The sequence below is a fragment of the Cnephaeus nilssonii genome (genome assembly GCF_951640355.1).
Source record: "Cnephaeus nilssonii genome assembly, chromosome: 14".
Taxonomy (NCBI): Eukaryota; Metazoa; Chordata; class Mammalia; order Chiroptera; family Vespertilionidae; genus Cnephaeus; species Cnephaeus nilssonii.
The window spans coordinates 43,600,283-43,613,635 of NC_137085.1; the positions used below are offsets into that span (position 1 = coordinate 43,600,283).

Sequence of the window (13,353 nt, forward strand, 5' to 3'; positions counted from 1 at the left end):
GGGGCTCCGCGGGCCGGCGCTCGGCGGAGGACACCGCCCCGCGGCCTCGGGCTCGCGCCGCGCGCGCACGCGGGTGGGCGTGGGAGGCAGGGGCGCTACTAGCACCGGGCGTGTGCGCGCGCTCCCCCCCGCGCGCCCTCCGGAGCAGGCGGGCCGGCTCGCCCGGGTGCGCGTCACGCGGGGCGGGAGGGTGGGGAGAAGGGGGTGGGGCCGCGGGACCGGAGGGGCCGGCGCGGCGGCGGCGGCGGCGGCGGAGCCCGGGCCGGAGCAGGGCGAGGGCGGCTGCGGTCCCGGCGGCGGCGGCGGCGGCGGCGGCGGCGGCAGGAGCGGCGGGAGAAGATGGTGGCGCTGGAGGTAGGCGCGCCTGGAGCGGAGCTTTATGCCCGGGCTGGGCACCCGCGCGGTCAGTAGCGCCGCCTGCTCCCGCGGGCCCGCATGGACCCAGCTGTCAGGCAAGGTACCACCGCCAGGGAGGGGTGGGCGCATGGGGGTGCCCGGCCGTGATGCCGCCCCCGACGGAACCCGAATCCTCTCCGAAGACGCCCACGGGTGCAAGAGGGGCTGCGTGGAACAATAGTGCCCACGAGCGGGGACAGCCGGCGACGTCCAGGGGGCAGTTCCTTTAGCCGCCGAGCCAGCGGGGCGGGGGAAGGGGGAGTTGAAGGTGGGAACGCCTGGGGTCCTGGAGACGCGGGGCTCTGGGGGCAGCGGGCAGGCGTGTGTGTGTGTGTGTGTGTGTGTGTGTGTGTGTGTGTGTGTGTAAAAGGTACAGCCACAGGGATTGGGGAGGGGGGGACCGAAGGTGCCGGGGGATGGCATTTCAGGCATCCCTGCCCGGATCCCTCACCTCTCCGCCGACTCTCCGGGAGCCAGCGTGTGCGCTGGCGAGGATGAAGTGGGCAGGGTGCCCCGGGTGTGTGAGTGCGGAGCGAGTCCGTAGGGCAGGGGCGGGTTTGTAAAATCCCGGGTGAGAGTGTGCGTACTCGTGTGGGTGCATCCACGCTCCGCAAACTGCGCTCCGAGCCTCGCGGTCTGCGGGAGCCCCGACTCGCTGTCACCGCCGCCGGCTGTGGGACGGCGGCGTGGGTTCCTCTGACCCTGCAACTCTGAGCACGGTCTCCGTTCTGCTCCGGCGGCGTGTGGACGGCCGGCCGGGGGCAGGGAGTCTCCCTTGCCTTTCCTCTGGCCTCTCGACGCGGGCATGTGGAAGTGTGCGTGTGGCTTTGGGCGCATGGCCGGGAAACGGGATCTTGGTTACCCCTTCTGGGCTTGCAGGTGTCCCTGCTTTTGAAGGGGAGCCCCCATCCTGTGACACTTCTCTCTCCTCAGCCCCCTGCTCCACCAGGGTCTCCGCCGCCCTGACTCTGCAGTTTCCATTGTTTATCTTGTGTCTGAGCTGGGGGAGAAGGGTCTTGGATGGCCACAGTCCTCTCTCAATCCGCACAACTTTCAATGTCAGCTAGACCTTCCCACTCCACATGTAAACGCTGCAAACCTGATGCCTGAAGCATGGGTGGCCTTTCTGTTGGTTCTTGTAGAATGAGCCCTGGAGGTTTGCGTAGAGAGATTTGGTCAGGGTGGAGGTGTTAAAAAGAAGAAAAAGATCGTACTGAGCAATGTTTGGTACCCCGTCGGTCATCGTCACCTAGGCAGGGCGTTTTCCTCAGGAAAAGGGATACTTTATTTCTATTGCTTGAGACACCCACTCTCCCCCAGCTTTCACAATGGCTAGGTGGTGCCACATATCATTCCGGAACTGAAATCCCCCAAGACCCAAGGTGATGGGGGGGAACCTGCTTTCCCATCCCTGTAGCCTGTGGATAGGGAATTTGGCAAACGGCAGGCCAGCAATAAGTCACTCAGTGGGAACCAGGACCAAGAACCGAATCTAGATCCTGTAGCTGTTTGATTGTCTCCGCGTAATAAAGACAGGCTTGCGTGGGGTTGGGAGATAGGGAGGGAGAGAGCATATTCATATGTGTGCCCACTGCAGTTGGACTTCCCAGCGCCTGTAGGTCTCCTGTGGTGTTTGTGGGAATGAATGCACCTCTAATTTAATATATTGATACTTCCTTATTAAAATGCGGTGTGACTAGATTAACCTGTGTCGCACATATTTGAACTCTAACATCGGAAATTCCACCGCATTGCTGCCAGAATCCAAACTGGCTGCCCGGGTCCTCTGGGTAGCACTCAGAGCCACACAGATAAATACCCAACACATTGGTATCAGAGGTTTCTTCCTTTTTCTTTGGAAAAAAAATTTCGTTTCATTTTAGCAAAAGTTACATGATATCATTGTTACCTTGAAAATAATAAAACTAGGTCTACCCACATGTGTTTTTTTCTTCCCAGTTATCTTCTCTTTATTAATGATGATCGATAGACCAGGTGCTCTTGAAACTGTGAACATTAAACTTCCCTCTGTCCTTCAAGTCAAACCTTCTAAAATTTTAATGTGAGGTTGTTGGAGCTCCTCCAGGATTTAAGGATAGATTTATAAAAATGAATTTTGAATCTTAGTTCTTTACTTTCTTATTTGTTCTGCCAATTTCTTTCTGAGAAAAGTACTTAAGGAATTTAAAAGGCATTCTAAGAGGTTGGCTTTTTTTTTTTTAAGTTATTGTGTTTATATTTGCATGTAAAATCCAGCGATGTAAATGTCGGACAAGAAAGCTTAAGAATATTAGACATTGCCAAGGTAAATAAACTGGATAGAAAAAGAAGAATTATACAACAGCATAACCGATGACTCAGGAATTAGTGATTTCCTTTCTAATGCAAATGTGATGATTGTCAAATGCAATGCCTGGCTTTTCTAAAGGGTGGACTGGTGAGGTTATTGCAGCAGCCTGGATCCTGTAACTCAGTCTAGGACACAGTGGTACCTTCTGCTGTAGCCTGCAGCCAGCCATTTGTTTTAGACGGATGTGTTCTCTTCACCTACAGCAACATCAATGCTTTTCTTTTTCATTATTGCATCTCTTAAAGAAGTTTGTTCTTCAGAAGACTTGGAAATAAAAGACATTAGAAAATTGACCTACGGGGCCAAAAGGAATAAACTATGGGGGAGATGGGACTTGTATTCTCTAAGGGAAAAGTGATTGTTGCTAAACTTGAGATAATTTTAAGCCTAAAAATCTATAGTTAACCCTTTGGGTTACCATCATGAACTTACAAATATTTGTGAATTGCCTACTACATCTCAGGCACTGTGTACCTTTGGAAAGGGTTTGGGAGATGTTGGGTGAGCTGGAGATTTGAAGAATAAGGAAACTTAGATCCTGCTCAGAGGAAGTTCATGGTCTGGAAGGGGAGACAGGGCATGTTGCATATAACTATCTATAAAAATGTTGGAAAATGCTTAAGAAGCCATATTTCTGCAGTGCTGTGGGAGTTCAGAAGATACGCCAATTACTTCAAATGGAAGAATCAGGGAAGGTTACGTGGAAGAGATAGAAGCTGAGTTGGATTTATACAAGTGGCATTTGGGGTGGCAGGGAAGGAGGGGCATACTTGGGGAGGAACCTGTAGCACAGGCCTAGTGGTGGAAAGGTGTGTGCCTCACAGAGAACAAAGAATGGTGTGCTTTGGCTGAGCACAGGAAATATCAAGAGATGTAATGAGAGAGGTAATGAGGTGAGAAAGAGAGGTTCTTTCAAGATTGTGGAGCAACCTGCATGCAGATTTTATTCAGTAAGTACCAGGGAGCCATGGAAGGTTTATGAGGAGGAGGAGGAGGAGGAAGAGGAGGAGGAGGAGGAGGAGGAGGAGGAGGAGGAGGAGGAGGAGGAGGAGGGTTGACAGGATCAGATCTGTGCTTTAGAGTGATGGTCTTATAGCATTGTGTTGGGTGTAATGAAATGGGAAAAGACTGGAAATAGCGAGACCAGATAGACTGCAGTCAACTAGGGATAAGAGGAAATGAGGCAGTGGGAGTAAAGAGAAAGAGACAGACAGACTCAAGAGACAGGGTGCAGGAATACTCTGAGCACTTAGCAGGGAAGTCAAAGGTCATTGTCAGGCTCAGCTGAGAGCATGTTTGGGTCACTGTCAGCAGGTTCAAAGGAGGGTGAGAAAGGGAGGAAAAAACAAATTTCATTTTAGGCATGACAGGTTTGTCCAAGGGAAGGGACTAGAATACAGGTGTTGGTCTTTGGAGAGAGGTTAGAGTTACAAAGAGAGGTTAGTAAGTCATCACTTAAGAGCAATTTTGATGTCTCAGGAATGGCCAGTAAAGAAAATGGAGAAAATGGAGTGAGAAGAAGCAAAGGGTAAAGGTGGGGTCCTTGGGGGATGTCTGTATGTTAGAGGGGAAGAGAAGAAGAGGAGAACAATATTAAACAAGGGGCAGCTGGGAAAAAATGGTGGACGTAGTATGTTGTCATGGAAGCTAGGAAAGGTGAGGGGAGCTACTGATAGGAGCAAAAGGAAGGCCAGCATTATAGGCATGTCATTTGGGCACCTTCACCAAGAAGCTGCAATTTTGCACTCCTCAGGGAACAACTGGCCCATTCCCCTAAGATCACCGGAGGAAGGGGTCCAACAAAGGGAAGATATATGCAAGCACAGTGAGGTTGGGGTGACTAGGCAAGGTGCCTGTCAGTCAAATCTGGGAACAGAGCTCATTGGCGAGAGTAGGTGGAGCCACTGCAAGTGCATGACAATTTGGGAATATGTAATCCCCTAAACAAAGGAGTTCGAACTCTTGTTCCACTTGACTCTTGGCTCATGGGGCCCTTTTGTTCCTGCTTCCTTGCATTTTCCAATGTTTCCTCCATAGCCACGTGGCCCTGCGGACCAACATGCAAGGGACTGGTGGACTGCAGTGGGGAACACAAACTGTGCTAGCCTGGTGCTGGACTGGACACTGCTCCAAATTGGAACGGAAACTATGGACACTAGCTTTTATTCTAGCTATTGAAGGCCCAGCTACACTTCTTTCTTGGTGGAACAAGCGGAAATGGGACCTTGGAAATGCAGAGACATAATTCCACAGGAATAAAACCATCTGCAATGCCTCATCCTTCTGTGGGGTCCTCTGGAAATGCTTATTCCAGCGGTACACCAAGAACCCCACTCCCACCGGTAGCAGTACCATCATTCATCACTCATACAGTGGGGGGTGAGGTCGCAACAAAGGGAAAACCATTGGCTCTGATCCCTGGCTTTCCCGAATTATCTTTGAGGTAGGTGGGCGTGGCAGCCAGGCTATGAGAGGTGATGTAGATGGACAACAGTGAAGACAGACTTCTTTTTAAATTAGTTAAATGGAGTCGGGGAAGGAGAGTTTGATGTGTCAAAGCAATGGCATATAGAGGGAAAGTAGAGTTTTTAGTATAGGAAGACTTGAGTCTACATTAAAAGTAGAGGAGAAGAATCTATTGAAGGGAAGAGAGACTGAAAATGTAAGGGAGAAGCTCAACTGATGAACTGGAATCTTCAAGAAGATGGGAGAAGCACAGTGGATAAAGGCAAAGGAAAGACTCTTGAGACAGAAGCATGGGGTTTTTGAGGTGGAACTAAAGGAATTTGGCCATAATATGTAAAGTATAATGTCAAAAGAAAAGTGGGCAGATGAGGAGAATCACAAAGACTGTGGAAATGCAGCAGTGAGTCAGTTAGGGGTGAATAAAAGATTATCACCCAACGATGAGGACCTCCTGCACTTGGAGAGCACGCGTTTGTAGTGGAACCCTGTGTCATTAGAGTTTGACTCCTTATGTAATTTTTGTGATAGTGAGCATTAAATGTTGTTCAGTACATTTGTGGTTCCTCCTTCCTTAAATTTAATGAAAAGAAAAATATTTATCTTTAAAATTAGCTGAATAAAAGACTCTAGCTGTGGAGCATTCCCTGTGACTATTCTCTCTCAGGAGTTGCTGACCTAAATAAAAAAAGCTTATGGTAAAATAATGGGAAAAGCATACATGTGTTTAAAAAGATGAGCTTTCCCTATTTATAACAGCAGGATATAGCTTTACAGTGAAGTATAAAGTTGATTTTTCAAAAGAAAAATCAAATATAATGCCTCACCCAACAACATATCCATCAGTAAATATTTGTCACATGAATACATAAATAAATTCATTTTTTTAGTAAGGTAGGTATAGTATCTAAGATCTAAAATTTCAGGATTTCTTATTTACAATGTGGACATTAAATGAATTGCATCCCATGGCCTACACAAGTCTATGATAGGATTACATGATTTTATTTTTTTATACCTGCTACATATGTTGTAGTTTTACCAAAACCATTTTTCTCACAAAACAATTGTGTACACTTTAGACCCTTGAGTTAGGGGCTGTGTCGTGATTCCAGACGAGTTTTAGGAACTTCAGCTATGGTGAGTGATGATTTTGAGGGTCTAATGATGAAATCATTTACTCATTCCTCCAACAAATGTCCACTCAACACCTTCTCTGGGCCAGATACCCTTTTAGGTGCGAGGGATGCAGCAAGGTGCAGGGGGCATGCGAGGGAGGGTAAGTCCCTACTGTTGCCCACCTCTTAGTGGGAGGAGATTTGAAAATAATTAAGCAAATATATAATATGTCAGGTGGTGGTAAGTGCTCTGAAGAATAAAGCAGGGAAGGCAATAGAATGTGACACCGTAGGAGGTGATGCTACTTTACATGGGGTGACCAGGGAAGGCCTGGAGCAGAGAGCCGGAAGGTCTGAAGGAGTGAGCCATGCGGATAACTGGGGGAAGGGCCTTCTAGACAGACTATCAAGAGCCAAGGGCCTCGGGTGGGAATGTGCTTGGCATGATCGAAGCACAGCAGAAGAGCCTCAGTGGTTCCTTGCTTCACCTGGCCATGTCCTATGGCACCTGACAGATGGAGCGGTTACGTAGGGACCCTGCATAGAGATGCTTTGCCTTTTGGTTCTGAATCAGTGGCCCACAAAGCTGTATCACCATGTACCATTTTGGGGCTGACCTGTGTGTGCTGGGCGTGAGTCAGTGCTGCATTTATAAAATGATGCTCTCCTCAATCAGACATTTAGATTAGAAAGCTTGAAGAGTGGCTCTGTCTGGGTGGTGATGAAATACCAGTCAGCTGGAAGTGCCACACACTCTTCTGCTGTCTGCATCTCCTTCAGTTATAGGGCTTCTTTTCTTCCTCCATGTCTCCTGTCCCATTCTAAGGAGTCCCATCGGAGGCACTGTTTTTTGTTCATCTGGGTATACCCTGCAACAGAAAGGCTTTTTGCATTAGTATGGGATCACCGAACACTTACTGAAAGGAATGCATGAGACATTTCCAAAGATCTAAGTAATTCGGGTGTAAAGAATGTGTGTAAAGCTCTTTTACTTTGATTTCTACAGACAGTTGTTTCTCAAAGAGAACACAAAATAGCCACAGGATGATGAAATAAATAATGCATGCAGGGCCTGAGACAAGTAGTTTACTGGTATTTGGGAGGTGGTCCTAAGAAGCATAAGCAAGAAGGTGGAAAAATTAAACAAATTTTTGAAGGAAAGAAAGCCAATGAGAGGCAGACTTGCCCAGTTGACGTGGCTCAGTGGTTGAGCATCGACCTATGAACAAGGAGGTCACGGTTCAATTCCCAGTCAGGGCACTTGCCTGAGTTGTGGGCTCAATCACCAGTAGGGGGTGTGTAGGAGGCAACTTATCAATGATACTTTCTCATCATTGATATTTCTATCTCTCTCTCACTCTCCCTTTCTCTCTGAAATATATATTAGAGGCCCAGTGCACAAAATTTGTGCACTGGGATGGGGGGGCCTCAGCCCGGCCTGTGCCCTCTCTCAGTCCTCGTGGGATGGGCCTAAGCTGGCAGTTGGACATCCCTCTCACAGTCTGGGACTCCTCGCTCCTTACTGCCTGCCTGCTTGCTGCTCCTTACCACTCAGCTGGCTGCTCCTTAGCGCTGCCAGGGAGGCAGGAGAGGCTCCTGCCACTGCAGCTGCGCTTGCAGGCCATGAACTTGGTTCCTGGTTGAGCAGCACTCCCCCTGTGGGAGCGCACTGACCACCAGGGGCAGCTCCTGCATTGAGCGTCTGCCCCCTGGTAGTCAGTGCGCATCACAGCAACCGGTTGTTCTGGTTATTTCGCCATAACAGTCACTTAGGCTTTTATTATATAGATATTTTAAAAAGAGGTAGGCTAATAAGCAGATTACCATTGTGGGCAAATGAGGCTCCGTTCTGCTGGTCTTGTGTAGAATGAACTTATGATTGTGCACCAAGTTGTGGGCAACCTGGGATGCTTATCCACCACTTAACAATGGGGGCAGAAATTCCCAGCACTTGAAGGCTGCCATAAGGCCAAGCTAGTTCCAGGGGCATCAGAGAAAGCCCCTGGGCAGATCAGCAGAGAGGCAGAGTGGGCTGGGGGCGGGGAGCTGTTGGTGTGTAGGGGAGCTGTCCATCAACTGTATTCAGAAGTGGGCTGAGGGGACTTGAGGCAGGGCAGCACCAGCCTCTGTTTCACATGGCACAGAGAGAGCAGAAAGAATTTTTTAATGGATGAGAATTGGCTTGATAACAGTTATTGGTATTTTAATTTGGGAATTGTAATGTATTGCAACAGTGACCTACAGTTCAGTTCACTCAAGCCAACTATCCACAATCCTCAGTAATCTGGGATGCAGATGACCATGTATGCACATGTATAAAATACCCTCGATTATAAACTGGTCCCCAATTTTCCCAGGAGAAGGCTTTTAAAAAGGTTTTATACCAACTAGAATAGATACATTTTCAGGAGGTAAAGAGCGAAATGTCTACTTACATTTATTAATTTACTTGCATATATTGAAAGTCACATTATATAAAATTAATTTAGAAATATGGCATCCTTCTACTTTCACATTTTATGAAATCATTTATTCAAATGTTTCACATACTTCTTTGACTTAAGAGTCTTTTCATTATTAGGCTACTTTTGGCATATTTGTTTCTATCTAACATTTGAAATATTTTTCTTCTTGAATTTCTGTATGATGCTGCTACTACAAACTTTATTCCAAGCACTGTGTGCCCATTCACATAACATAAAAACATTTCGGGGTTTTTCTTCTTCTTATAGGTATTTATTCATGATCTTTACAATCCAGTAGTACTGTGTGACTTTTATAAGTACATACAATGCAAGCAATTGGCAAAGAATGTTTACTTAAGCTGGTGTTGAAATCTTGGCCTGCCTTCCTTCCTTCCTTCCTTCCTTCCTTCCTTCCTTCCTTCCTTCCTTCCTTCATCTATCCTATTTCAGTCATGTGACCTCCATAAGCATCCCTATCTAAAACTGATTGAGTTTGTTTTAGGCTATCTTCTCCAAATAGTTCTCAAGTAACCTTTTTAAAAAATATATATATTTTTATTGATTTTTTACAGAGAGGAAGGGAAAGGGAGAGAGAGTTAGAAACATCCATGAGAGAGAAACATCAATCATCTGCCTCCTGCACATCCACTACTGGGGATGTGCCCGCAACCAAGGTACATGCCTTTGACTGGAATTGAACCTGGGACCCTTGAGTCTATCCACTGAGCCAAACTGGTTAGGGCTCTAGTAACCGTTGAAACAGACATCCCCTTTTCATGAAATCTTCAGTCTTATCAGGTAATATGTTTTGACATAGTTTCTTTATTTAAAATTAGTTGCTATCACATCCAGTGTCAATGAATTGCTTGATTTTAATTTCAGGTATCTTGGAGATAATAGGGTTTTTACTTTTTGGCATTCAGCAAAAGTAATTGAGAGAACACCTCATAATATGGGAGACTTTATATGGATTCACATTTAAGGCAACTTTTTTATGAAATATAATTTTGGGGGGAATAGAAATATCTTATTTTGATATATGCAAAGCGATCGTGGGAGGTTTTTAAAGTGTGGTGGTGGTAAGAGCCATCCCTGCCCACTAAGTTTCCTCTACAGCCTCCTCCTCGTCTACTCCATGTGGACTGGTTAATGTGAAAAACACAGCAATGGTTTATTTCATAAAGAAAATGATTCGCCATCATTCTGAACACTGTAATCATTTCTGTTTCTGACTTTTGGTAAATTTTGTAATTGGAGATCAATTCTGTATTAATTAACAGGGACACCTTATTTTAAAGAAGTGGCTTAGTCTCTGTTTTGGACACGGTTAGACTTCATGATCCCTAGTGAGAATACAATTTACACCATGTCCTAGCAATATAGATAAGTGTATGCAAACAAACACATGTGCACATACACGCATGCACAAATCACTGAAACAAAAGTTTTAAAAATCCATGTCCTTCATTATATGTAATACACTCTGATATTTTCTATTCTACTAGAGGCCCAATGCATGAAATTCGTGCAAGAGTAGGCCTTCCTTCCCTCGGCTGCCAGCACTGGCTTCCCTCTGGCACCCGGGACCTGGGCTTCCCTGGAAGCCCCGGCTTTGTCTGGAAGGTCATCTGGTCTAATTAGCATATTATGCTTTTATTGTTATAGATATGGTTGTGGGTCCACTCAACTGATTTCAGCAATAATGAACAAGTCCTGACACGCAATTTAAAAACACTGTTCTATTGTATTACATCCACCAGAGGAGCGCTTATTTCCTTAGAGTGTGAAATAATTTCATGTCAGAAGGGTTCCCCCCTCCCCCATTTGTTTCAAATTGTTAGCACATTTGGATATTTGGTGGTGTGGGTGTACAATGTCACAATAATCCTAAAGGGAAATGTTCTTTTTGAGTAAATATTTTCTTTCCAAAAGAAGAAATTATTAGTGTGGAAAGTGGAAAGTAGAGTAAGATGAATGGATCAGTTCTTAAATCTGGTGGCTTTGTTCCCAGAACCCGAATGTTTTCCCTCGGGTCTGCCTGCCTGCACACACTGGCCCAAAGAAATGCACAGGAGGGAGTTTGCAGTTTAGAAAGAAAAAAATCAGTTTAATATTAAATTGGCCAATATGGAGACCAGGAGCTTGTACTCTAAACAAACCGACACCCTGATGGTGTGTAGGTTAGAGATGATATAGGGCAAAATCACAAGATACCACGGGTTAGGGGTTCAGGGTTGTGCTGGGAGCTGATTGGTCGGTCAGAGGTGAGGGAAGGGTAATAAATCATTTCTTCAGGTCTTGAGGACAGCTCTGAGGGTTTTCCCCAGTGTCCCTCTCTTGGTCTCATGGGAAAGTAGTCAGAGGGTCCTTTCACCTTAGGGCTCAGGAGCTAAAACATAGCAGGTCGAGATGTGATCTTTCACCTGCCAGAGGTCCAAACTGTGTGACCATTAGTCAGGTCGGGGCTACTGTCTTCTGCTGCCTTGGGGGTGGCTGATTATCTGGGGCAAGGCTGGTCTCTGAGGGAGAGAGAAAGGGGGTGGGGGAGAGAGAGAGAGAGAGAGAGAGAGAGAGAGAGAGAGAGAGAGAGAGAGAGAGAGAGAGGAGGTCCCTCAGTTTTAGTTTTAATTCCTTCCTTTCTTTGGCTCATTCCTCAATCTTGAGAGAGAAGGGGTGATGCCTGCTCTAGCTGCTTCCTGCTTCTTGCTGAGAAGGTACACAGTTTGGGGGTTAGAGGAATGAAACTATTTTACATGTAATTGAAAATATTACTAGGTCCAGACTGAGGGTCCGAGGTTTGAATGATCTTCAGGTGGCTAGTTTTAGCTGCCCTCAGGCAGCACCTGTAAATGTAGCAACACCCAATTAGTATCCCAAAGAAGCCACAAAGAAGCAAACCTAATATGGACATTCCCCAGTGGCTGGGAAGGAAGAGAAGGGAGTCAGTGAGTGAATGCATCCACATAGGAAATGTTACCAACCTGGTCTATGGTTGCAGTCAAATGGATTAACAGATCAATAATATTGGCCTCCTAAAGCAGGGGTATATGTACAATATTCTTGCTGGATTTGGGGCATGTGGTCTCCTGAATGTGGAGTGGAGGAGAGGAACCCCAACTTACCTTTGGTGACTTGCTCCATCCATCGTTCCCAGTCTGAGATGTTGAATGTGTGTCTGATCCAAGGCATTCCTTCCGCACTAGACCCAGGCAATAGTCCACAGACCCAGTCGTCAGACTGGTTATGTATTTCTGCATAGGTGGCGGCCCACGACAGGGAGGCATCGCCTATAACAGGTGGAAATTGAAACAAGAGAGTTAGAGATTAGAACACAATCATCTTGGATCTCAGCCAGAGGGTTTTCTTCATTTTGGTGAAGTCTAGCTCGGGTTTTCAGATGTCCTCCTTCTGAAGAGCTTCCTACAGTCTGCAATGGGCTTGCAGGAATCCTCAGGTGGTTGAGCGGTGGTTTCTGATGATATGGTCACTTGGGTGGTACGTCGTAAGTCTGGAGCCTGCTTAACTTGAGAGTGGTGAAGCCAGGGCTTGGCTCCTAGTTTCACAGAAGAATGAGTGGTTAGTAAAATGTGATAAGGGCTCACCCACATAGGTTCAAGTTGGTCATCAGGACGTTTGTTTTTCCCGGATTTTAAAGATACTCAATCTCTGGGGTTGGAATGTTGTAATGGGACATCTGTGGGGTACTTCATCCTGTTAGAAGAAAATTTATGAACAGCAGTTAAAGTTAATCCCGAGGATTACCTTAGAGTGTCTAACTCTTTTGTCTTTGGGTCATGAACATTTCTAAGATTTTCTCTAAGACAGGAAGGGCATTCCATATAATATTTCATCAGGACTCAGTTGAATCCTGCTCCTGGGGGCTACTCCAATCCTGAGCAGGGCAATAGCCAACACCATTTTATGCCAGTCTCTTGGCAACGTTTAGCAAAGGTTTAAAGTGTGGTGCATCTTCTCTGATCTTCCAGTACATTGTGGCCTCCAAGAAGCGTGAAATTTCTTTTGTATTCCTGAATGTTGAGAAACTTTCTGGGTCACTGTGGCAATAAAGGCACTTCCATTGTCACTTTGAATAGAGGAGGACAGTCCAAACCTAGGAGTGATTTCTTTTAATAAGGCTTTTACTGCTTCCGAGGTCTTCTCTGACCTGCAGGGGAATGCTCCAACCCATCCTGTGAACGCATCTGTGAAGACTAGCAGACGCTGGCAATTTACAGTTGTTCAGGGCATCAGAGTAAAGCCAATTTGCCTACTGTCTCTCTCCAGAGCCTAATCCCGAGCTTTGGAACCCTCTGACCCCGAGTGAGGTCCTGTTTTAGGGTTACTTCTGGCACACATAATGAATTTTTGAATTATCTGTTGAGCAGTTCTCTGCGCATCTGGCCCGGTAATATATTTCTGAATCCATTGGCGTGTGGCATCCTGTCTGTAATGGGTGCTCTGGAGCGGTTTCCTCCATCAGGTGTTTTGGGATCAGAATGATTTCCTGTTCATTGCTAATCCATCCTTCATTCTGCTGAGTAGAAAAGCCCCATTCTTTTGC

At 46.5% G+C, this 13,353-nt stretch overlaps 1 protein-coding gene across 2 annotated transcripts in view; it reads left to right on the plus strand.

The window, feature by feature from the left end:
- The first annotated feature begins 229 nt into the window (after window positions 1–229).
- The window catches only part of APBA1 (amyloid beta precursor protein binding family A member 1), a 203,031-nt gene continuing 189,907 nt past the window's right edge, over window positions 230–13,353 (plus strand). The window contains exon 1 of one of the 2 annotated variants that reach the window (XM_079789582.1): window positions 230–354. The gene's annotated coding sequence lies outside the window, so the exon portion shown is untranslated. Of the gene's footprint in view, window positions 458–13,353 lie in introns of both variants that reach the window. The other variant, XM_079789583.1, reaches the window with a different exon arrangement.